Source organism: Giraffa tippelskirchi, chromosome 9, assembly GCF_054371585.1.
Source record: "Giraffa tippelskirchi isolate mGirTip1 chromosome 9, T2T-mGirTip1v1.2.pri, whole genome shotgun sequence".
NCBI lineage: Eukaryota > Metazoa > Chordata > Mammalia > Artiodactyla > Giraffidae > Giraffa > Giraffa tippelskirchi.
Genome location: NC_137283.1, coordinates 28,990,981 through 29,013,619, shown reverse-complemented (window position 1 = coordinate 29,013,619; position 22,639 = coordinate 28,990,981). Strand labels below are relative to the sequence as shown.

At 40.4% G+C, this 22,639-nt stretch overlaps 1 protein-coding gene across 31 annotated transcripts in view; it reads right to left on the bottom strand.

The window, feature by feature from the left end:
- The window catches only part of FOXP1 (forkhead box P1), a 618,285-nt gene that overhangs the window by 414,686 nt on the left and 180,960 nt on the right, over positions 1 to 22,639 (bottom strand). Inside the window, exon 1 of one of the 31 annotated variants that reach the window (XM_081528344.1) lies at positions 1,067 to 1,187. The exons of 28 other annotated variants lie outside the window; for them this stretch is intronic. The gene's annotated coding sequence lies outside the window, so the exon portion shown is untranslated. Of the gene's footprint in view, positions 1 to 1,066; positions 1,188 to 22,639 lie in introns of those variants that run through there. 2 more of the 31 variants (XM_081528354.1, XM_081528355.1) reach the window with 2 other exon arrangements.

Below are 22,639 nucleotides of genomic sequence, written 5' to 3'. Positions count from 1 at the left end.
AAATTCTTCCTAAGAGGAATATACAAAACCCAAACCGACGCTGGCCTAAAAGGTAGATTCTCTGGTGTAACAAAGACCTGGATAACTTCCTGGAGTGGCACACGAGTACTCGCTGACAAAGACTATCACCTTGACATGCAGCAGGTCTGTCTGCTCTGCTCTCACAGTTAAGATTCTCCAGACAAAACCACGATGACAAGAAGGGTTCCTTAAAGTGAGGATTAACACTGACATGTAAAAAAAATAAATAAATAAACCAAAAATAAAATTTGGAAGGGGAAAAATGTTGAAGAGGTTCAAATGAACAAACTCCTACTTGTTCCTCAAAGGAAAAACAAAGAGCTTTCAGAAACATCTCTGAGAGATGTAATAGAATATGAGTAAATTATAACAATTAAAAACCATTAAAGATAGAATAATTGAGAATACCTGTTTGGGTAACAATGACTTTCACGAATTCCTCATAACAGAGAGTCTATTTTTAATCACTCTTTTTGCAAAACCTTGCATAATTTAACAATAATTGCAGATTTTTAATTTTGATACATCCACAAGAACATAAAGTGAAAACCATAAATTATATACTAACTCCAGCTGTTAAATGTTGGCATTTTGTCTTTAAAAAAAAAAAAGTTCAGAAATCTGTTTCCTTAAACCAAGGAAATGTGGGAAAAGGCCATCCTGCCAGTGGAAACCTTCAGCAGCAGAAAGCTCACGCTGCGGTTTCTTGCCGAGGCAGCAAACTCCACTGAAAGAGAAGTTGCTGCCAACTCAAATACTGTTTGCTTTCACACCCAAGAACAAACTGTGTGCACGGCAAAGGCATCCGAAGGGCTGGGAGCAGCTGGAGAGGACTGAAGAAAGGTAACAGTGGTGTCAGAGCTACTGTAAACTGGTTCTCGCTTTTCTATCAGCAACTTAGCATCCCAGAAAACAGCACAGCCCGGCAGCCCAACGTCAGTACCTGCAGTAATTCAAAACCTGGTTTTTCAAAGTCAACAAGCCAAGGGACTTTTCAGAAAGAAGAGGGGGAAAAATCAGCCAGACAAATGAAACACAGACTCACTCGGTGTGATTCGAAGGGCTAGTGAGATGCAGGTTTAAACGGAGTACTGAGAAATTTCCATATCTCGGCACAACATGTAACCAGCTTTCTCTGCAAGCAGGAAATGCAAAGAAGTGTTGACTATAACCCTATAAACCAAAGGCAGAAAGCTCTGCCAAAGCAAACATTGTTACTGCAAGGGTTCTGCTGTTCTGAAGACCCTCCAAGTTCCCTTTGTGTCCTGACGGACTGCTGTCACTAAGGATGTACCAGGCAATCAGGAATTCTACAGGAAGAGAAAACAGCGCAAGTCTCCAAAAGGCAAAAGGTTTATTTCATGATGACTTTCTCTTCATGGAAACAAAGGCCATCTTCTTGTTGGGATGGCACTGTTTGACCCCCAAATTAAAAATGGCTAAATAAGAAAACTGCTTTTCTTTCCCCATACAGCTTTGAACTAACACTTTAAACTACAGTGCAGTTGCTTAAAATGGTCAATTTCATGTCCTGCGTATTTTACTATAATAAATCACTGTGCAGTGCCATGGAGGTGGGAAGAAAAGTCCTCTATCTGAGACAAAACTAAATGTTATGAAATTCTGCCTCCCTGTGCCTGGCATGCTCACTTTCAGAATCAAACACAGTTCATCACTTTAAGGAAGAATCCTTTTCAAGGCGGAAAATTAGATTGTTTTTTCCAAAACTCCTCCTTTATCTAAGTCCCCTCTTTCCCCAAACACTATGACTTAAAACAGTTCACAAAAATGTCATGGGCCCAAAACATGTATATAAAGGAAATGGTGACTCTGTATGAATGGAAGATCTAAATATTCCCCACATATAAAAATAAAGTTTACCCAGGGCAAAAATATCACATATTTCCAATTCCAGATTGGACCTCGTAAGGTTTCAATATTAAGAGTCAACTTTTATTGACTTCCTCTCGTTTAAAATTAGAAACCTTTTTCTTACTGTCTTAACCACCCACGCCTACTGCCCCCACCACAAAAAGTTTGATGGTTTAGACATAGGTTGAAAAAAAAAAAAAAAAAATCTATCCAACTAAACAAAGACCACCTTTCTTCCCAAATAAAAAGGAGTACAAGAATTTGCCAACTGTTCCCCCAGGACACAATCCTACAGCAAATACTCCTTGCCTCCAGAATGATTGATGTGATGGAGTTCCTTTCTTTCATCACTCCCTACCTTGTCTGGTCGCTGGTGAAAACCAGGAAGCCACAGACACACACTTCGGTCTTTTGCTTGTACGGGCCTCAATTCTCCAATGCCAGCTTGCTGCCAATGTCCTTGTAGCCAATGGTAAACAGGCCACAGGGTTCAAGTTAACTGCAGAGCGTTACCACACTGAACATCTGGTCATGAATGAACGGATTGCCTAGTAACTCTCAGCATTGGGCAGCTGATGAAAAATTCAACATTTTCCTTGTTGGCACAGTTGTTTTGGAGAATTCTCTAGAGCTTCCTGAATTATATTAAGAAAATTTCACTGCAGCAATCTATATCTGTGAGAACAGCTGGTGTTGAAAGGGATCTGCTGCTCTCTCCCTGTGCTGGGGGACCTCATGTTGGATGAGGACACTTTTACTACATTTGTCCTTGAAAACTTAGCCTTCGCTCTGAGGTACTGGGTAGAGCAAATGGCAGCAAAGGCAGCTCCCAGTTGCCGTATTCCACACAAATGAACCTCTTAATTCAGGGTGAAAAAAATCTATCACCCAACTAAGAGGACACTGAGATCCACACAGTGCATTATGAAGACCTGTCTCAGAAAATATAGCTGAATGGTCATCAAAACTATTGCTGGACTCTGAAATCAGGCTGGTCCCAACACCACTGTATATTTTCTGAAGATTTTCAGAATGAAACAAAAGTCCTTTGCAAAACCCCACGAGATACAATGTGTCCAAACATTAGTTTTTCATCACATCACTGATTTTAAACTTAGCAGAGCCTTTTATTAAACCTGAGTGACACAGTTAGAGCAAATCAAACGTAACATGCCATATTATGCTCAAAGAAGTCACATTGACAGTGTCCATTGAAGCTTAAGATATAAAATCTCTAAAAATATAACAGTAGTGTTTAAAGAAATTAACTTGTTAATGGATTTATGGGATATATTATTATTCTTTTGGGTTGAAAAAAAGGAAGTGGTAAACTTAAGTCAAGCTAAATTTAGGCTATTATCTATGCAGCATAAATTTCACTTCTGTGTATAAATGCTAACTTGCATATTTCTCCATGGTAACTAAACTATGATTAAAACAACAGTGAAACCAGCCTTTAAAGCCACCTGTTTAACTAGGAACAACCTAATTTACAAAAATACTTAAAACTTTGGAAATTTCCTGGGCATCTATATCAGCTTTTCCCAGTAGAAAGCTCACTTTTCCATGAACATATAATTGCAATGTACTTGGCCTAGGTCGTAATCATTCTTTTTTTAACCAGTGTAATTTTTTCATGTATTGTTCACTTGAACATAAGTGGTATTTAAGATTATAAAGAATAAGACTCTAATAACTCTTTCCAAAAAGGAAGTTATTTTACCGCTTGGAAGGGATTAATTTACCTAGAAAGTATCTTCACATTTTACAAAAAGAACTAATGAAAGAAGTGAGAAAATTCCAAGCTGAAATGACTATCTGAGATGGCAAACCACATTCAAACTAATTTTTTTTTTTTTTACTGAGATAGCCTTGTAATTTACTAATGAAGAAATGGGCTATTTTATTGGTGAAATTAAAGAAATAATTATAATATGTCCAAGAATAGTAAAAATGTAGGTATAAGCAATATTTTCTTATTTAATTATAAAACATAAAAGTAGATTTGAATGTGAATCATTTTGAAACCTTAGAATTAGGCTTAGACTTGAAATACTGAAAACCCCTTGAAGTCGAAACATAATCATACTAGGTCAGGTTTGGTGTGAAATTCATGACTCACATTTGTGACACATATTCAGAAGTGCCTCATACTAAAACTTTATTATAATCAAAAATTGATCCTCAGTTTTTCTGTCTCCTGGTCTTTACATGATGTAATGTCTAAGGCCACATTTCACACTCTTAAGTAATGATGACTGTATAAGACTCATGATAAAAAAAAACTCATAAAATGTCACAATTTATAATTTTATGTATACTTGCCTCTCTAATATCACGTACATTTGCACAGTGGATGCTAATTAGATAACAATGGTATTACTATAACGTCTATAAAACCTGCCTTTAAAACCAGATTCTGTTAAAAATAGTCTTTTCAAGCTGACATAGCCCATTTCCAGGGTCATATTTAAAATAATTAGTGCCATTGCTAGTAAATGTTCTAATAAAACTTGAAAATGACTCTAAAGCAGAATGCAAAATTCTCTAAAACTTAACACTAAAGTCTTCCAGTAATCTAAAATAATCTTTGCAAGAGATGTCTATGAACTCAAACAAATGTTGATTTTAAAGTTCAAATTCTCTGGGGCCATTTACATGGTTCCTGAGAACAAATCTTGGAGAACTGGACGGACAGAACCTGTTCTCTCTGATTCCCTGATGGACACAAAAGTCCTGATGAGCACAGCAAGAGTTTCTGAGAAGCAGATAGAGACAAAAGTCAACTTCTTCACCAAAATGTCAACGGCATAGACTGAATTTCAACAAGAATTTCATCAAGAATTACCGCTCCCAAAGACAAGCATGTAAATTGCTTATATCCACAAGCCCAATTCCAAGGCAATCAACAGTTATTTTGGGAGATATGGGATTTTTGTCTTATAATAACTCTGGAGAGTTCCCTTTAAAGGAAAGTCCTCTGAATCAACAGTTAATCCTTCTTTTTAAGCTTTCCCATATTTTCAAAGTCAGTTCAGTTAAGAGACATGGAATCCAGGAGACAGAATTCCATAGGTGGTAGCCATTTGTTCTAACATCCCAGGCCTTCAAAAAGAAGGTCAAAAAGTTACCAACGAGTGTGAACCAGCACCTGTGAACCATTTAAGGAATAAAGTAACTATACCCAGCAAGAATGTATCTACTAGGTTTCTCCATAAGTAGTACAAAATCTTTCTAATGGACAGAAAAATGCATTTATGCAATTAAGAAAAATAGGTACTTTCAATATGTAAGGTAATCAAATGAAAGGTTATCAATAATAATAGCTATCTAATATTCAAATATGATTTTGCATTTGTCAAGCAGTTGTCACAAGCCCTGAGTAATTAATTAATTTATTACACCAAGCTAGTGTCAGTCTTATGGATGAAATGACTCATTAGGGAAATGAGATCGTCTGTCCCCATACAGCTAAGACTTGCCTTGGGACTCTAATTCTAGTGTTCCCTTCAGTGTCATGCCTCTTAATTAGAGAACTGAAGTGGATAAACTCAGGTAAATCCACCCAAACCTGTTCCCATGTAGCCTGAGAGCACTACAGCTCAGGGATCACATGACTACTCTCTCTTACAGAGCCCAAGATCAGGCCCCAAATAATTCTCCTGACCAACCAATTTCTCCTCTCCCTCTTACACACCTCATTCCAGCCACACTGGTCTTCTTTCTCTTTCTCAAACACACCAAACTCATGGAACCTTAGGGTCTGAGCACTGGCTGCTCCTCAATCTAGAACATGCATCTTCCAACCTTCCCCTGGCTGCCTCCCTGCTGCCATTCAAAATTCAGCTCAAATGTCACTACCTCTGATCAGCTTTTCCTGTCTGCCTCCTCCAAAGTGGCCCAGAGGCACTCTTCTTCTATCATCTCCTTTCATATTTCTGCACAGCATTTTTATCTGATACCATTCTTTACACAGTCTAATATTTCCCCCACCTAGAGTATCAGCCAGGCTTCTCTGGTGGCTCAGACAGTAAAGAATCTGCCTGCAATGCAGACCTGGGTTTGATCCCTGGGTTGGGAATATCCCCTGGAGAAGGGAACGGCAACTCACTCCAGTATTCTTGAGAATTCCATGGACAGAGGAGCCCGGAGAGCTGCAGTCCATGGGGTCGCCAACAGTTGGACATAACTGAGTGACTAACACACACAGTATCAGCCACACAACAGCAAGCTTCTTGATGGCGCTGTAAACAGCTGTACTCCACTGTCTGGCACACAGCCTTTAATAGGTATTTGTTCAATAAATAAATGGATCATATACCACATCATGACAATTCCCAATAACATAGGCTTTCTCCCTAAGAACACAAGTGCCACTGGCATGGGCAATGTTTTACAAATTTCCTGGATAAACAGGGAAGGGTGAGGTTACTTATGAATTACTTAGCTGCTTCAAACTGTGTTCTAAATGTTCTGCAGAAAAGAGGTTGGTTCCTTTAATGATAAACAGGGCAGCCACCGGGAAATAGAAATGGGTTACAAGATGCTAAGTCCAGTTATACAAATCCTTTCTATGTCAATCAATCATTTGAATAAAGGAGGAAGTATAGAGGAGAGGGAGTGGTCTGGGCTTCAGGTAGGAAAAGGGAGTAAGCAGAGCTGAGTCAAATCTTCCCTTGAACTCTAGTACCAGGCCACACAGAACCTTGATTGCTGGCATGTCACAGCATCAAAGCACAGTGAGAATCCTGCAACTTCAATGGAGCAACAACCACAAAGAGTAGGAAGCTCACTAAGTGTCAGGTATAACCAGAAATGTGGTGTCCAATGATCTCTCTAGTACTTAGCAGTGAGTGCTCCCGCCTGAGTCAGGCATCTAGGAAGTTCGTTCTACCTCAATCCTCACCTCAAGCCAAGGATGCAGGCACACTACCATCATTTTCTTTTTGTAAATGAGGAAGCTGAACCTGGAAAGCTTAAGTAACCAGCCCACGGCAGAGCCAGGATTTGAAGCCACAAGTGTGAGTCAAAGCCAAAGCTCATGCCCCATTTGCTTGTGTCTCATGAGGACCAGCTTCCTCCCAAACACTCAAGGAAGCCTTTAGAAGCCACATGGTCAGGTAAGATCAGGCTTGAGGTAAGCTTACCTCCAGATAACACAAATTCTGGTCGATGAAGGAACGTTAGGAACCTGAAGAGTCACAGGTGACTACAATGAAAGAAGGAACACATACCAATGGGTACAACCAGCTACATAACTTGAGGGACCCAGTGCAAAATGAAAACAGGGGACCCCTTGTTCAGAACTGTAAGAACTTCAAAATGGTGGCAGCAGAGGATCAAAGCGACCACAGGGCCCTTCTGAGCACAGCTCCTCGCCTGTATGGGCAATACACCCACCCCTGCAGGCAGCCCAGTTCTACATGTCTCATTTCTTTGAAACGTTACTCCTTGCATTTCAGCTGTATTCATCTCTTTATAAAGTCCAATACATGAGTCACAAAGGACAAATATAATATTTAAAGTGGAAGAGAGATTCAAAGGGGTGGAGAAAGCATGTGCATTTTTCTGACTTTATTCTAAATTATCCAATGGTTGGGTATGAGACACCAAGCGGCAGTCCCTGGACTTGCATGATGAGTCCCAGGAGACAAAAATCAATTCAGAAAGGAGCAGATCTAACTAGGCTCTAAGGCTAGAAATCTTAAGGTTGATGCCAAGGAAGGCATCTAAAGTGCTCCATTAATTAGGTGGACAAGGGTTGACAGTTTGAGAAAGTTTCATCTAAATAAGAGTTGCTAGTGTTCTCCTAGTGACATCTTGAATTGTCAGCCACTGTTCCATGTGGTTCTTTTGAGTCATTCTAGAAACACTTTCCTAATGTACACCAAGTGCCAAGTCATGTGATAGGCCCAGGGACACGCCTGCCTGCCTCTGTGGAACTAACGGGCCAGAAACTGGGAATAAATGTCAGGTAATATACAAAGACACATGAAATCACAAAGTATGGTAAGACCTATCAAGTCTGTGGGACCATGAGAGAAGGAAAAAACAAACAAACAAACATGACCTTAGAGTTTCCACTGACAGGACAGGGCAGGGCAGGGCAGGTCAAAGTATTATGAACAATGCACTAAAGCTCTCGCTGGACTCAGAATTCACCAAAAATACTTGAGGTCTTCAACTTAGACAATTTTAAATGATTTTGCTATCCACTCTGGAAGAGAGAGCCTAGTAGAGTTCCAGGCTCGATACCATGCGGACCCAATCTTACGGTGTTACTCTCCATATATGGGAAAGTGAAAGTGGGGGAGGCAGGGTAGAGGGGAAGGAAGGACAGGAGGAAAAGAGAAGCAGGCCACTCCCTTGAGACCAGAGAATGGCTTTAAAATAGAACCATTTCTTCTTTTTCCTCTTTCCTCCTCCAAAAAGCTCAAAAACCCTCTTTGAACCACTCATAGCCTACATGACTACAGGGTCTTAACATTATTCTAACAGAGCTTTGTGTGCGCAAATACTGCTAAGACCAGAAATTGTGCCCCTTCCCGAGAAGCATCTCTGTAATCTGATTGTATATATGTAGTCTATGTGTACGACATGTATGTCAACAGTGCTTAAGTAATATCTTGTCTCCACTTGCTTCTGATTTCTTTGAATTCTCATATTAACCTCTCTCGTGGTCTCTGTCTCTATTTTAACAGTGCTGGGATTTTCCCTCTTTGAAACTTGACAGAAACGTAAGATATTTCAGTTCTTGCTATGAGGCACTAAGCGAATTGAAAATATCGCCAGCACTTCAAGTCTCATTAGTTTCCTTTAAACACCTACTTGGCGGATGTAAGCTAATGTGAACCTTTCTCACCCTGTTTAAATTCCAACATAAAACTTGTACACAACAATAAAATATGTGGCTCATTTGTCATGCTTCCATGAGCATCTGTGTCACTCACACCAAGAACCACAGGCTGGGTATGCAGAGCGCTTTCTTTCCTATTTCCCATCACTCAATTGAGCCTTCTGTAGAAAAGCTTTTAACAACCACATCTGGCCCTTTAATAAATCACTGCACTCTGTCTTCCTGCCAAAACTCCTCCTTTATCTAACTTACATCTTCATGATGAGATCGGAAATCGCGCGTTATGGTGGTGACAAACAATTGTAATTATGTCATTAGTAGCCATTTAGTCTACAAAGGTGCTCAGAGAGGAAAGAGAATGCACAATAAGAAATATAGGATAATACATTGATCACAGTTCCAATCCGCTTTTACTTCATGAGTGTAAAAAGCTGGCGTAATTCTTGGGCACAGCAGGCAGTAATGGCATGCCACTTTATGAACTATGTAGCAATTTTATCCCCCTATCTACTTAAAAATAAAAAAGCATTTAATAGCTTGATCGAGACATAAAAAGTTATTTGTGATGCCTTGCTGATTATAATATTTATTTTTCAACTTTTCATAGAAGTGACTTTTTCTGTGAGGTAAGAAACTTGAGTTATTTGGGTTGGGAAAATGTAACAAGCATACATATGGGTGCATGTGTATACACTTTGGTATACATGGGTGGGCACATATTATGTATTGTGCATACACACACATATACATTATATATGTATGTATTGTGCATGAGTACAAATACATTACATCTAAGTATGTGTTGTACACGTGTACACATACACACACTCATACAGGACTCAATCAACTTCTCAATGTGATACATTCTCTAAGGACCCCCAAATCATGAAGGACTAAATAGAGATTTAAGAAAATGTGGCATTTATTGTGATTCCCACCATCTCTCTCATTGTGACATTTAGGAGTAAGGCATCCCAGCAGGTTTTAAAATAAGCAATTATTTGGGTCTCCCTAAAGTTCTAAAACCCTATTTGTTTCTCCAATATCAGTAAGAAATCAGATGACGCCTGATCCTGCACAGAACAGAGTTCTACCATCCACCAAGGTTGAAGCACTGGTAACAAGGGGACAGAGATGACGGCTTTGGGGTAAAAGCTTCAGTATCCTGCAGCCTCCTGAGACGGAACACCATGAGATGAAAAGTCCTCTCCTACCACTTCTCCACACTTGAAATGCATCTACCTGAGAACATAAATCAAATGCATCAGAAGTCCACGTGGTCAGACTTTAGCAAGAGCAAAGCTATTTTACACAAAATCTCAGTCAGCCACTTGAACCTCTGTACTTCTCACAAAACTTCATCTCACTGTCAAATCTCTACGTGAGACAGGCTTTGAATCAAGTCATTTAGAAATTTCCCTGTTTGCTAATTCAACAACTATCTAGAAAATGTCTACTGTGTTCCACATTGATCTGTTAATCCAAGGATAATTAAGACGTACATATGGGGGCAAAAAGTTGGAATTTGACACTGATGCCAAATATACCTAATCTAATGTTAACAATTACTATCATGATTTGCAGAGATTTTTTTTTTTTTTTTAATAATAATAAGCTGTCAATTTTCCCCTTGCACTTGGCAGTGTATGTTTTTCTGGGAGGGTCAGAGGCTGAACTACCTTTTTCTTAAAAAAAAAAAAAAAACTTTTTGGCAAGTAAGTGAAATATTAGGCTTATATCTCTAATACTGGGGTAAATCTTGTCAATATCATCAGCTGGCTGATTCAACTCAGGATTGGCAGAAATGCAATGAAGCCACTGATTTCAAAATGGTAATAAACAATCTAAAAACCAGGTATTTAATTGCACTGGGTCTTTATAAAGTACAGTCTTTTCTGTTTTGATAATTAACTTATAATTATTGCTTCATGTTTACTTTCACCTGAATATAAAAACCTCAGGTTTTCAAAAGATGCTTCAGAAATAATAAAAGCTAATTTTTTTTCCTCAGACATTCTGTTAGGAAAAGAACAAAGTCCCATATCCACCCGAAAAATTGCATAAATTGCAGACACCCTCATTTTTCAATCTACTGGAGGAGGAATAAGAAAGTGACCATTACAGACAAAAACAGAGAGCAAAATTACAATAGTAAACAGAGGCTGTAAGAGAACACATAAGGGAGAAAGAGGTCTAAACCTAACGAAAACCAAAGAGCCTTCAGCCAAATTTCCCTACAAGCTGTCGGCTTGATTTTTTCTTCATCAGTCTAAGGTCTCAGGATGTCTTTTAATGCTCGAGTCCTCCCTACCCCTACTCAAAAAACTCTTGACATTTAGAATTTTTTTTTTTTTTTCCCGAAGAAAAGCTTATCTGGAGCTCACATGCTTCTTTGGTTACATATGAAAGAAACTGCACTCATATCCACATTATCTTTATTTATCAACTCCCCTGCACATTGCCCCGTGGGTACCAGCAGTTCAAAAGTTCAAAAAGGTTTTTGAAAATAAACCAAGATAGAAGACAGGCACCAATGCCTATTTGGAACTTACATTCTCCTGCCTTCTAGCATTCTCTAGATGATGGATCAAGAGGAATGATAAAAGATAGAGAGTGAGGCAGTTGCCAGGGGAAGGTATCAGTTGGTGTGGATGGCATTTCTCATTCTGCCTGAAAAATTCATCTTGTCCCCACAAGCTGTCAGGCCTCAGCACAGGACTGATCTACCTACCACACCTCAGGATGAGAAGGAATAGTGGAAAGCCTCCTTCACATCAGAATTCTTCCTCCTGTTTATTCTTATATTTTTCTTTTCTGGCAGCCCACTCCAGTAATCTTGCCTGGAGAATTCTATGGACAGAGGAGCCTGGTGGGCTACAGTCCATGGGGTCGCAAAGAGTTAGACATGACTGAGCAACTAATACTTTCTTTTCTTTTATTCTATTTTTGTGTGCTATTGCTTCAAACAATCCTCTCGAAAGTTCCATTAGCCTGTTGAAAGTGATGGTTGAGAAAGCTCAAAAAACAGGCCTGTGATGGTTTAGCCTCTCTGAATCGCTGGCTCACTGGATTAACTGGTTGATGCCTTCCTTCTATAAACCATGTTCCTACTTGTAACAGAAGATGAAGCTGATTGCTAGTCAATCAATGGAGTAGGATATTTCCCTTTAAATGAATGAAATCAGTGGACACAATACAATGCAAATCATCTGTTATAAAATATTAGGGACCTGAGCAGGTCATTGCCTCCTCTTAAGGATCTGCTATCCTCAAGAGGAGGAATAGAATCCAGCTGAAATAAACAGTTATTCTGAAGACAGAACTATTCTCCTCCACTTTTTCTCCATATTAAAGAGTCCATGAACACCCTCCTAACCTCCATGATGGCAAGTTCCAAATGGGAGAGCAGTATACCTTAAGTAAGTACAGTTAACTGCCCCAGCAATTCTACTTCTGTGTATTGACTCTAAAGAAACCATTGTACACGCCAAAATGTTTATGGCAGTAAAAGAAAAAAATTATAAACATCCATCAATGTTGGAATGAGTAAGCACAACTCATCGTCAATGGATGAATACAGTGGACAATTTCAGCAGGGTAAGCTGAAGTGAAGTAAAATTGTTCAGCTGTGTCTGACTCTTTGTGACCCACCAGGCTCCTCTGACCGTGGGATTTCCTAGGCAAGAATACTGGAGTGGGTAGCCACTCCCTTCTCCAGAGGATCTTCCCAACCCAAGGATCGAACCCGGGTCTTCTGCACTGCAGGCGGATTCTTTACTGTCTGAGACACCAAAGGCAGAATAACCTAGATCTATACATATTAACACTGTATCATTCTCAAAATCAAGGATGAATAAGAAAGCATGAAGGAGTTAGGAGACAAATAGATCTTGATGCTAAACTTATAAACTAAACACTCTCCAAAAAGCCTAACTATGTAAATACACATATGAAAATGGGATGGAGTAAGGAACTCCAAACTCCTAATGAAAAGCGTTTCTGAGGAATGAGAAGAACAACAGTTAAAGGGGATCCTGTTAGAGCTGAAACCTTTTATTCCTTTTAAATAGATCTACAAGCAAACAGGGGCACCTTCCCAGGTGGCTCAGTGGTAAAGAATCTGCCTGCCAATGCAGGAGACACAGGAGACATGGGTTCAAATCCCTAGGTCAGGAAGATCCCCTAGAAGAGGAAATGGCAACTCACTCCAGTATTCTTGCCCGAAAATCTCATGGACAGAGGAGTGTGATGGGCTCCAGTCCATTGGGGTCGCAAAGAGTCAGACACAACTGAGCAACGGAGCACACACAAGCAAACAGAACAAAATGTTAACAACTGTCATTCAAGTCGGACAGGATGCAGGTGACTGCCCATCTTTGTGCTTTCCTCTAACTTTTACACATCCTGGGCTACTCCTCCAGCCACCTGTCAAATATAATTCCAAAAATGGTTTGAAAATCATTCCATCAGTTAGGGTGTCTTTTTACATACACTTGACCAAGCCTACTCTTCATTATATTAAGAGATTTTACAAGCAAAGCCAGATTCATTTCTCGAAAGAGAAAGTCTAATTTGGGGGATTTACTAGGTTTGTTTGTTTTGTTGGAAATATCATAACCCAAAGTATCGGAAGATTGGGAATAAAGAAGCTGGACCTCTTCAAATTCACAGAACCCTAGCTTGTTCACACATGGCTGACCATCAGCTGCTCTTCTTGGGTCCATTCGGAGTGAGGATCATGAGTCCTCAATAAAACAAAAATTTGCCTGAACCTCCAAAGTGGAGACAGCTTTCAAAAAACAAAAAAATCTGTGCTTCCCACCCAATGTCTGCAGCTTGATGGCTGCCAAATGGAAATGTAAGGAAGGGCCACACAAAATCAAGGGCACCATCAAGATCTGGACTGGGATTAGAGAAGGGTGACATATATGCCCTACCTTTATGAGAAAGACCCAAGGAATGACAGAATTCCAAAGACAAGCAAACTGTCCATCCAAATGGAAGCTACGTGAAGGAAAACAGCTTAAGAAGATCAAAGTCACTGACATTATTTGCTTTCAATAATAACAATAATACCCATGACAAGAGACCTCATGTTTTCCAAAAAATGAGACTTAGAACAATGGCCTATAATTAATTTCTTCAAAGGAAGGGATGGTTGAGGTTGCCCCGATGTGTTGGGTGAATTCTTTCGGAAACCAGACCTGATTGTTAGGCCTGATATTGTTAACCTGTTCCCCAAGAATCACGGGGTCAAAGTGCAGGTTTTCTTACTGACAATTGACCAGGTTTCTAAAAATGTTGTACAAAGGCCATTAAGTACAGAAAGGAAACATAATTGTTGACTTTAAATATGCAGGCAAAAGTCACAGTAAATAACAATAATTTGCTTGGATTATTGTTCCATACGGCATTTCACAGAAATCCAGCATACAATTTGCGAGAAAGTGCAGGCAAATTAATTGTATACTTTCACCTTTTCTTCTCAACTCACATATGAGAAGAATAACATTGTACCCCATGCAGAGAAGCCCCATACATGGCATACGGTTTTGAAAAGAACCTAATCAATAGTATCAACTGAACCCAAGATTAGATTAAATGGCAGACAGAGGCAAACAGCCTATAACCATTAAGAATCATCATTCCCATGGCTTTCAACCTCCTGCGCCTTGACGGCAGGCAACAGGGCAGTATGGTTTATCATGCAGAGACTGAATCCGATACAAAGTCCCACCCTCAGGCTGAGGGCTGATGCAGGTAATGGTTTGTGAAATGCCTCCAAAGGCTAAGGGTCTGACGACGCCCGCTTCCAAAATCCTTCACTGCTGCCCAGAAAGCAAGCCTTACCTGGAGGTCTGCCTAGGGGCAAGTAGACACAGCCTTCAACTCAGAGCAGGACATTGGTTTAAGATCCGGCTCCAGGGTTTACTACCTGTGCCACTATGGAAGAGCTACCTAACTTTACTGATCCTCTCGACACTCCATGGAATGGGTCTCCTAACAGACTCGACCTTGGAATGCAGTTGTGAGCACAAGGCATGTAAGTCAGCCAGGCTCTGCATCTACTGTTCACTCATCAGGGAGCTAGCTGGGTGTCCAAATCATGATCACATAGCCACAGCAACAGCTTCCCTTTATGGAGTAAACACCATGCCAGAAACAAATGTCCCTTTCACATGTCAGGATCCCACAACCCAAGGTAGAAAATGCCCACAACCCCACATTACAGCTGGGGGGAATCTGAAGCTACAAGTAACCTGCTCACTCACCCAGCTGGTCCAAGGCTGAAGCTGAAGAGGAAACCAGGTTTATCTGAGGCCAAAGCTTATTTATTTTGGGGGGGAGGGGTGCCAAAATCACTGCAGATAGTGACTGCAGCCATGAAATTAAAAGACGCTTACTACTTGGAAGCAAAGTTATGACCAACCTAGATAGCATATTAAAAAGCAGAGATGTTACTTGGCCAACAAAGGTCCGTCTAGTCAAGGCTATGGTTTTTCCAGTGGTCATGTATGGATGTGAGAGTTGGACGGTGAAGAAAGCTGAGAACCGCAGAATTGATGCTTTTGAACTGTGGTGTTGGAGAAGACTCTTGAGAGTCCCTTGGACTGCAAGGAGATCCAACCAGTCCATCCTAAAGGAGATCGGTCCTGGGTGTTCATTGGAAGGACTGATGGTGAAGCACAAACTCCAACACTTTGGCCACCTCATGCGAAGAGTTGACTCATTGGAAAAGACCCTGATGCTGGGAAGGATTGGGGGCAGGAGGAGAAGGGGACGACAGAGGATGAGATGGCTGGACGGCATCACCGACTCGATGGACATGAGTTTGGGTAGACTCCGGGAGTTGGTGATGGACAGGGAGGCCTGGCGTGCTGCGATTCATGGGGTCGCAAAGAGTCGGACATGACTGAGCGACTGAACTGAACTGAACTGAACTGAAAGCTTATCCCCTAAACCAGTGTTTCACTTCCCTGGTTGTGCATATGAATCACTGGGAGAACTTGCAAAATTCCGACACCTAGACCACCCTCCAGACCTATTAAATTGCAATTTCTGAGATCTGCTGCTAAGTCGCTTCAGTCGTGTCCGACTCTGTGCGACCCCATAGACGGCAGCCCACCAGGCTCCTCTGTCCCTGGGATTCTCCAGGCAAGAATACTGGAGTGGGTTGCCATTTCCTTCTCCAGTACATGAAAGGGAAAAGTGAAATTAAAGTCGCTCAGTCGTGTCCAATTCTTAGGGACCCCATGGACTGTAGCCTACCAGGCTCCTCCGTCCATGGGATTTTCCAGGCAAGAGTATGAAGTGGGGTGCCATTGCCTTCTCCTTCTGAGATCTAGGCTCTACGTATTAGCATTTCTAAAGTTCCAGGTACACTCATGCTTGAGAACAACTGTTCTAGTCACTATCTAACACCAGGAGTGTGGTTCTTCTCCCATCTGTTAGTTTCTTCCTGCTGCCATAGCAAACTACCATCGATTAGGGACTAAAAATATACACATGTATAGTCTTATAGTTCTGCAGGTCATAAGTCTGAAGTGAATCCAATAAGTCCATAAGTCCAATAAGTCCAGGCTAAAACTTCCAAGAATGTTGGAAGGCCTGTGTGTCTCAGAGGCCACAGGAAAATATCTGCTTCCTTGCTTCTCTTTTCCAGCTTTTAGAGGCTGCCTGCATTCCTGGGCACGTGGTTCCATCTCTCATTTTCAAAGCCAGGTACACTGGGCAGGGCCTTCTCCCTCTATCATCCCTTTTTTCTATACCTTCAATCACCTACTTCAACTTTTAAGGATACTATAATGAGAAAAGAAGAGAAGCTAAAGGCAAAAAAGAGAAGGAAACATATAAGCATCTGAATGCAGAGTTCCAAAGAATAGCAAAGGGATACAAGAAAGCCTTCCTCAGTGATCAATGCAAAGAAATAGAGGAAAACAATAGAATGGGAAAGACTGGAGATCTCTTCAAGAAAATTACAGATACCAAAGGAACATTTCATGCAAAGATGGGCAAAATAAACAACAGAAATGGTATGGACCTAAAAGAAACAGAAGATATTAAGAATAGGTGGCAAGAATACAGAGAAAAACTATACAAAAAAGATCTTCATGACCCAGATAATCACGATGATGTGATCATCCACCTGGAGCCAGACATCCTGGAATGCAAAGTCAAGTGGGCCTTAGGAAGCATCACTATGAACAAAGTTAGTGGTAGTGATGGAATTCCAGTTAACTATTTCAAATCCTAAAAGGTGATGGTGTTAAAGTGCTGCACTCAATATGTCGGCTAATTTGGAAGACTCAGCAGTGGCCAGGGGACTGGAGAAGGTCAGTTTTCATTCCAATCCCAAGGAAAGACAATGCCAAAGAATGTTCAAAGTACCGCACAAAGGCACTCATCTCACATGCTAGTAAAGTAATGCTCAAAATTCTCCACACTAGGCTTCAACAATACGTGAACTATGAACTTCCAGATGTTCAAGCTGGATTTGGAAAAGGCAGAGTAACCAGAGATCAAATTGCCAACATCTGCTGGACCATCAAGAAAGCAAGAGAGTTCCAGAGAAACATCTAATTTTGCTTTATTGACTTCGCCAAAGCCTTTGACTGAGTGGATCACAACAAACTGTGGAAAATTCTTTAAAAGATGGGAATACCAGACCACCTGACCTGCCTCCTGAGAAATCTGTATGCAGGTCAGGAAGCAACAGTTAGAACTGGACATGGAACAACAGACTGGTTCCAAATCGGGAAAGGAGTATGTCAAGACTGTATAGTGTCACCCTGCTTATTTAACTTATGTGCAGAGTACATCATGAGAAATGCTCAGCTGGATGAAGCACAAGCTGGAATCAAGATTGCTGGGAGAAATATCAATAACCTCAGATAGGCAGATGACACCACCCTTATGGCAGAAAGTGAAGAAGAACTAAAGGGCCTCTTGATGAAAGTGAAAGAGGAGAGTGAAAAAGTTGGCTTAAAGCTCAACATTCAGAAAACTAAGATCATGGCATCCAGTCCCATCATGGCAAACAGATGGGGAAACAGTGGAAATAGTGAGAGACTTGATTTTTTTGGGCTCCAAAATCACTGGGGATGGTGACTGCAGCCATGAAGTTAAAAGACACTTGCTCCTTGGAAGAAAGCTATGACCAACTTAAACAGCATATTAAAAAGCAGAGATATTACTTTGCCGACAAAATGCCGTCTAGTCAAAGCTATTTTTTTCCCAGTAGTCATGTATGGATATGAGAGTTGGACCATAAAGAAAGCTGAGCGCCGAAGAACTGATGCTTTTGAACTGTGGTGTTGCAGAAGACTCTTGAGAGTTCCTTGGACTGCAAGGAGATCAATCCAGTCAATCCTAAAGGAAATCAGTCCTGAATTCATTGGAAGGACTGATGCTGAAGCTGAAACTCCAATACTATGGCCAACTGATATGAAGAACTGACTCATTATAAAAGACCCTGATGCTGGGAAAGATTGAAGGTGGGAGGAGAAGGGGACGACAGAGGATGAGATGGTTGGATGGCATCACTTACTCAATGGACATGAGTTCGAGTTGGTGATGGACAGGGAGGCCTGGCGTGCTGCAGTCCTTGGGGTTGCAAAGAGATGTACACAACTGAGCAAATGAACTGAACTGGCTGGGTCCACTATGATAATCCTGGATAATCTTCCACATGTAAGGTCAGGTGATTAGCAATTTTAATCTCATCTGTAAATCTAGTTCCCCTTTGCCATATAATGTATTCCCAGGCTCTAGGGATCCAGAAGCAGGTATCTTCAGGAGGCATCACTGCCTACCACATCTGACAATTTTACCTCTGGGCCAGGATCATGGTTAAAGGAGTACATTCTAAAGGTTACCTGAAATGTGGTCTTGGTATATCAGCCTCTTGCTCACTTAATAGTTTTACAGGGAATATCTTATTTGACTTAGGTACTGAGAGTAACAGTCCAGGGGCTTCCCTGTGGCTCAGTGGTAAAGGAGGCATCTCAGTGGAGGAGATGTGAGTTTGAACCCTGGGTCGAGAAGATCCCTAGAGAGAGAAATGGCAACCCATTCCAGTATTCTTGCCTGGGAAATCCCATGGACAGAGAAGCCTGGCGGGCTACAGTCCATGGGGTCACAAAAGAGTCGGAACACAACTTAGTGACTAAGCCACAACAACATAGTGGCTGAAGCACAAAAGGGGTTCAAGAGATATCTGTGGAAGAAAGAAAAGAAAGGATCTCGCATTTCTCCCGCCAAAGCATTTTATATCAGCTATCTTATCAAGTTTAATAAGGAAAGAGATAACCAGAATGGCTTCTAATCAGATATTCACACGAACAATTTCTGCTGGATTCTAAATACAGCAACTCCACTCTGCTCCTGCACTAGAAACTATATGGCACCCACTCTCCTCAGCACACAGAAGCCTGCATCAAACTGTAGAAGAACTTGGGAATAATATGCCCTCAAACTTGAATCTTCTTTGCCAGTGGTCGCCACAGAAACAAACTGCTTTCAGGAGGGTGTTTTTCATTGGGTTTGTGTATTGGGTTGTTTTGTTGAGGAGGTGGGGAGAAATAAGGGACACTTACTTAAAAAAAAAGAAAGAAAGAAATCATGCTTCTAATCCTTAAAATGACTAAAATAGTTTCATCCTTTCATAACCTGTCATCACGCATGTTTCTCTAAAATTAAACACATATGGCTCAAGCCAGAGTTACATTATGCACCATATTATGTAATTATCTTTTCAATTTATTACTCCTCAAAATAGAAAAAGATTAGCCCGTGTTTCTTAAGTCTGAGTAAACATATGGCCTGAAGATTGTAAATGATATCCTATCTTTAAAAGAATTTCCAAGACTAAACAACACACAATACTCTGTCCGCAAAGGCCATATGTGATAGCAGGGTTGTAAGATACGGAAGATATGTGTGTGTGTGTGTACATATATATATATATATATGTATATATGTGTGTGTATGTATATATATACATTTTCTTGCTTTCTGCCATGTCTTTGATGTCATGAAATATTCCTGCCAGCAGATCATAAATAGCAAAAAAATAGAGACCAAAAATATCTCCATTTCAGTATGTCCTATTAGCATCAATTAACTTGGGTCCTGTTTAATCCATAAGGAGTAGGTCACCAGTCATCTAGGTGTTCATACAAGAATTATCGGTCTCTGTACACCTCTGGAGCTTTGAGCCCGCTTCCCTGGCAGCCTGTATACATCCATTCTCATGTTACCTGGTGATTTAAAACCTCTGCTGAGACCCTCTGCTTGATCACTGTCCTATTCTTCCTGGTCAGAAAAGGAAATACTCAAGCAGGGGTGCTCGCAGCTGCCAGAAATGCCCTTCCAACAGCTACAATCAACGGATTCCAGAGGCTCTCAGTGCCATGCAGCAGAGTTCAGGGTCTGACAATGGCTCGATGATCAAAACCTTTCTTCAGGGGGGTTGGTGACTTGAAGACTTTCCATTTGCAACAGGCAGAAATTTCTACATAGCGCTGCCAAGCAGAAAGGAAGTATTCTGGAGACAATTCATACTCAAATCAATTTAACTGTTTACCCCATGTTGAGGGATATCAGAAATGAAATGGTGTGAGAGGGTTTCTGATGCCTTTATATCCCCCTTAACTGAAAATGATGGGTTTTTTTAAGTAATAATCCAGCAAGTTGAAAACCAGCTAATCAGGCTTTCACAGAACTGTCACCATATGTGCATTCACAAGGGTTTTACATCAACATTTTGCTATGATTGTCCAGCAAGAAGCTGTGGATTTCAGAAGACGTTTCCTCAAGAAAATATAATTTCCTGTGGATTGATATCAACAGCTGGCAATGGTGTTGCAAAGTAAATTTGAAGTATATAGCATCTGATATTTTATTTACTAATGAGGAACCTTTTCGGTAAGACTTTAAAAACAGTTCAAGGATGTTTTACTCTGCCATGATGTATAAGCTACCCATTTTCAAATCATAAAGGCAATTATTTTATTTGCTCTAGATGGGTAACCAAAGACAGGGAGACCTTTTCTTATCCTCTCATAATCACTGCACAGTAGAACATACAGAAACTCAGTTTCTAATATCTATGATAAGACTTACAGCCCACTAAAAATAAACCACACATTTGGCTACAAAAGGGTGTATCTTAGAGGCAGAATCACTGAACAAATCTTTCAGGCTCCACTCCATGTTGACTGAATCTTTGGAACCAGAAGTGCCACGTTTACACTATCTGGCACCTTCTCATTTAATACAGATTGACACTGATATTCCCCAGAGAAATGGGTGATAGTTCAATCAGGAAGAAATATGTAATATTTATATATACATATTATATATGTAAGATTAATATAAATGGGAGGCTTTTCTTATGAGTGGGTTCTCATCACAGGGCCTCTGCACTTGCTGCTCTCCTCCTCAAATGCCCTTCCCCTAAGCTTCCGCGTGGGCCCCTCAGGTCTCACTGTCCTTTTCTTCCTTAATGTGAAAATCATACATCCTTCACTCACATATCCCACTTCCTGGCCCAGAATCACTACTCTATATCACTTACCACCATGAAACATACACTTAATTTGGTTTCTGTCTTCTCTACTAGGATGAAAGCACCCTAAGACCAGGGAATGGTTCTGTCCACAGCTGTATACCCAATGTGTGAGACAGGACCTGGAATGTAACTGACACTGATAAATTTACTGAGGGAACAAATGAACAAGTGAATGAATGAATGAATGTGCCAATACAACAGCCTAAATGTTGCCTTCAGCAGGCACTAGGCCAAGGAAATACATTAATCTACAGCAGTACAATTATACTCAGGCTCGTCTATCATTCCAATGAAAAGGGGTTGAGTCTGAGCTAATTTCCTTTAAAAAAAAGGGGGGGGGTTGGATTTCAGGCTAATATGAAACAACTAATAGGAAAAACTAAAACAAAAACCTTGAAAAAAGCAATATGATCCAGCAGTTAGGTACCTTAACTCTGGGGTCAGACTGCCTGGGTTCAAGTCTCAGTTTCTCTGGTAAAAAGCTATGTGGTTTCAGTAAGAAATCTCACCTCTCTAGGCCTCAGCTCCCATGGCTATAAAAGATGGTCAATAATAGGGCTTCACCACTCAAGAGTTTTAGTGAGGATACAATCAGGGACTTCAAGCAAAAGCACCATGTCAGGCACATAATAATGCTCACTAATTATTCCTATAAGTGATTTTCCATTTCAAAAATTCAAATAATTAAGAGTCTTGAAAGGAGATCTGGAGATACTGTTGATACTTTTTTCCTACTTCACTTTCCACAATTTTTTTTTTTTTTTGAAAAAACGTGAAAAGTTTGTTTCTCTGAGATACTTACAGCATTTATAAATTTTAGGGTGGATTATTATTTTTACGTTTCAAAATTTTTTTCAATTTCAAGAAATTACAATATGCTTCCTGCTGTAACTTTTTTTTCCCCCTGATGTTACTTTCCTCATTAGAGGCACAGTCTTCTTCATTCAACCAAAGATGCATCTTTGTTGTTGTGTACCTCAAAATTAATCTGTGTTCATAAAACTGCCCATACACTGAATCAATGTTCTGCATATATGCCCAGAAGAATTATCAAATAAATGCCCAAACCTGCTGTAACACATTTTAAAACATTTCTCCAAATGCAGACATTTATGGTTCTTGAGTCTTTGAGGAATGCATCATGGAAAAATTCAGGACTTCAACTAGAGTCTGCTCCATTCCTCGAAACCTGACTTTTCCAAAGCTGAACTACACATCGCTGCCCTCTGCAAAAAAAAATAGCAATAAATGTATTTTTCCCAGAACAAACATCTTTGATATGATTTTTCTCAAGAAGGCTGGTACCTTGTCTATTTTTC